This window comes from Tupaia chinensis, unplaced genomic scaffold (assembly GCF_000334495.1).
Source record: "Tupaia chinensis unplaced genomic scaffold, TupChi_1.0 Scaffold000360_1, whole genome shotgun sequence".
NCBI classification, from domain to species: domain Eukaryota; kingdom Metazoa; phylum Chordata; class Mammalia; order Scandentia; family Tupaiidae; genus Tupaia; species Tupaia belangeri.
In genome coordinates this window covers 554,142-558,181 of record NW_006159856.1, presented here as the reverse complement: position 1 = coordinate 558,181, position 4,040 = coordinate 554,142, and positions in this window count along the sequence as shown.

The following is a 4,040-nucleotide window of genomic DNA, read 5'->3' as shown; positions in this document are numbered from 1 at the left end:
CCCCTGCCCGGTCTCTGTCTTTCTGGCGAGTGCACATGCCCTATAACAAAAACCTCTCAAAAAAAAAAAAAAAGCGTCTAACCCTAGTCCAGGCACAGATGGGGGCATCTGTCCAAGAAGCGCAAAGGGGAAAGTAAAAGAGGAGACGGCAGAAGCCTTGGCGGATTCAGAGTTCGGATGCGAGGCTGGTGCCCCTCATACCCGAGCTGAGGGGGTGCGCAGGGGATCGTAGGTGGAAGGGCAGGTGGGGGCAGAGACACGCCACTCTGTCATTAGAGCGCCCTTAGCCCCTCTGAGCAACAAGACCCCTTCCTGGGAAAGCAGAAGTGAGGGGCCAGTCTAGGACAAGCCATGGGGAGGCATAGTTCAGCGCCCACAGGATGGGCTTGGCAGGTGTCAGTGGGAGGTTCTCCAGCTGAGAGGGCGGCCAGCACCCCAGCTCTGAACGAGGGTGGCGTCTCGCACGAGGAGCTTGCCTTTGATTCGGCCACAGCAAGTAGCGCCAAGTCCATGGTCTTTGATGTCTCTCCCGTCAACAGGTGGAGTGGAACTCCCCACCCCGCCCCACCCGGGTATCAGCTGGCTTTAGTGATGATCTTCAAGTCTAAAGAATGAACGAGGCAGCCCTCGGGCTGGGCGACTTCGGAAGCCATGCCATACAGGCCGCTCACCTCGGCTCCCACTGTCTCAGGGTACTTGTCCTCCAAGCTGAGGACGCCCAGTGCTGGCAAGGCCCTGTGCAGGGATTCTGGTCTCAGGCCCGCAGTATCTCAGCCCAACCAGCGCAAGCCACTGGCAGTGAGTGAGGAGGACTCTGGGCCACCCCAGTGACACCAAGAGGAGCAGAGGCCAACGGTGCCTGAGGAGCCCTCCCCAGGTGCGGATCTGTGGGCAGAACAGACGTCCTTGAGGCTCAGGACGCTGCGGCTCAGGGTGACTGGCAATGCCGCAGTTTATGAGGAACGGCTTCAGCCTACACCTCGGAGACTCCAAGGAGCACCTCCCCACACCTCCTCGCTTGCCACTCCTGGGTGGCTTTGTGCACATGCAGGCCCTGTGGCCACCGTGGAAGCCACTTCCCAGGACTGGGGACGGAGGATAGACAGCATCGTACCTGTCCAGTGTGGGAGAGCGGCAGGCCTGCCAGCTCTCCTCGGGCACGCGGATGGGCCCTGCAGGTACCAGCAGCCCTGAGTCTGTGTGGCGAATATAACAAATGAAGACCCCAATGGGCAGGCTCAGGGCCCACCCCCGGGCTCTGACAACGATGTGATGAACAGGGTGCTGGGGGTCGTTTTTCACCGCAGACCAGGGCAGGGAGATGGCTCAGGTCTAACTGGGAGGGCAGCTGGCTCTCCATCATTGCAGAGTCTGCCACACTTGGCCAGCGCCGCCCTCCCCAGGACTCCAGGTGACCTTGTGGACAGAGAAGAGGCACCTCCAGCTGGGCCAGCCCCAGACTACACCACCCTGCGCAATGTCCTGCCCCTGGAAAAGGACCCTCATGTCACCCTGTCTTCTTGTCCCTCTCTCCCCTAATCCCCTCTCTTGTCTTCCTGTTCCCCGTCCTATCCACGTGTCCCTTCCCCAGCCCCTCAGCCCCATTTTGTCGTCTCGTACCCTACTCTGACCCCTGTCCATAATTCTATTGCCAAATCCCCCTTGTCCATGTCCCCTGTAGTTGTTCCCTCCTCCAGGAAGCCCTCCTGCTGGTCTCCTGAGCCCATCCTTTATCCCTAGCCCTGTTTCACAGCCTCATGGTGCTCGGGGCAGGAAGGAAGTTTCCATTTAACTGGGTAAAGCCGAGTCAGATCCCTGAGACCCAGCTGGTGTGGGCGGCATAAGAGAGCCCTGACTTTGGGACTGAAGTCAAGGAGCAGGGGGCAGGGGCTAGGTAAGCCTGTGGGTCCACACCGACGGCACAACAGGGAGGAGGACAGGGCCTGAAAAGGAGTGCTGCAGTGGCCTCGGCCAGGAGCTGGCCTGGCAGGCGGTTGCCCACAGGGACACTTCCCTCCGTGGACAGACTGGGGCAGGGTGAGGGTCTGCTCTGCCTGAACACCGCCTCTGACCTGTTCTGCGGAACGAACACTTCTGCCGTTTATTAGGACAAAATATGCGGTCACTTTTCTGCCTGAGGGACAGGGGAGACTCCACCTTGGCTGTGAAAACCCAGGGGCCTCGTGGGGATAGGTCTCCACCCAGAGGAGGGTCTGTGTGATGCACTCAAATTTTCTGTTCCCTCTGCCTGGGGGTTCTGGGGACAGCCTGGGGAGGCTGGCGGCGGTGTTGACGCGGACAGCTGGAGCCAGACATCTTTCTGGGCAGGCTGAGGACCCAGAACAGCAGCTGTGGGCGGGCGCTCTGCTCTGTGGGCTTGGATCTCTGAGCACTCAGCAGGGGTCAGGTCCTGGGTCCAGGAGTCCAGAGCCCCAGCGGGCCTCACCCAACCCCCTGTCCACTCTCACGAAGTAGTCCTACAGCAGGGCAGTGCCGAGGCCAGGCCTGGGTCTCCCCCTGCTGGTGCCTGGGGCATGGGGAGGTGGGGTCACTTGGGTCACGCATCTGCAAACAGGCGGCACTTAGTAGGGGCTCTGTGTGCCTCAGCCCTTGGAAGAGACATTCTAGGACTGATGCTTAACCCGTGTTAACTTTTAATTTAAAGTCTCTAACCAAAACACAATGGACTTTTGACATACAAATATTAAAAATTAAATTTCCCGAGTTCATTATCTGATAATTAGAACTAAATAACATCTTAACTGAGAGGCCAGCCCCACGCAGATCAAGTCAGTTCCATTTAAGATTCCATTAGACCAGTGTCGGAGCGGTAAGTAATGGACCATAAAATTTAATTTGGAAATGATCTCGCGCCGTGATGGAGCGATAGCGCTCACAAAGGAGGCGGCGGCTGCGGCCAGCCGGGCTCTGCTCTGCAGCGAGACGGGCGGGATTCAAAAGAACCCGCTGCTATTGCCCAGGAGAACATGTGTTCGGCGCTTTCTTCTCCTTTCTCGGGCCCTGCGGTATTTAAAAGTCAGAATTGACCAGTGTAGCTCCGTGTAATTACAAAGATCCCCTTATCGGAGTCTATTTGCAGGCGTGTGGAAAGAAAAAACCTGATCCATTGGCTGTCGGGCTCGCATTTACATGCGCCAGAATCCAGCGGCTCCGGTAATCACTTTAGGATTCAGCTGCACTTGCGTGATTTTTTATGTCCACCTCCCGGCCACCAAGGCTGGTTGGCGCAAGGACTGAGGGGGAAAATGGGTGGCCGTCAGTAGCTGTGACACCTGCAGAGGAGAAGGAAGTGTCACCTAGGAGCCTGCATCCTGCCCTTAGGAGGAGACCCAGCCCGGTAGGGGTGTGCTCATAAGCCCTGAGGCAAATGTCACTGGGGAATAATTCGGGTCATTGCTCTGCAGTTCCTTCCGAGGACAGGTGAGAAAGTCACTTCTGAAGTTCAGCCCTCCACTGACACTGGAAAGCTTTCTGGAACTGGACACCTGCTCTGTAGCTGAGACCTGCTCTAACCCTTCTCCCCGTCCCTCTGCCCCAGCAGAGCCTCACAGCAGGGCCGGCGGTGCTGAGCCAGGAGGAACTGGCTGCTCCAGGGGCCGTCCCAGCCGTGATCCCCGAGCAGCACGACCTTGGCAAGGCACGGACGCAGCACGAGCCATGAGCGAGCTCTGCTGGTGCAGGGGAAATGAGATTTGCAAACACCTCCTGGCTTCCGAAGTGTGCGTGTGGGGGAGGTAGGGTCCCGGATAAACGCGAGTCAGGGCGTCAGCACTGCCCCATCCAGTTCTCTGGGCTCTCCTCTGGGCAGCTGCCTCCCCGACATCTTTCTGCCGTCCTGGCCTTCCTTCTCCCATCTGGCTTGTGACTCTCTCTGGCTCAGTAGACTTCGAATCCTGGGGCGACTTCCACCCCGGGAACAACCTCTGTGGCCCGCCCCAGCACCAAGCCCCGGGACCCTGGCTCTGAGCCAGCGTACTCACTATGTGCATTCCTGAAGCCTGGCCATTGGTTCGTCCAAA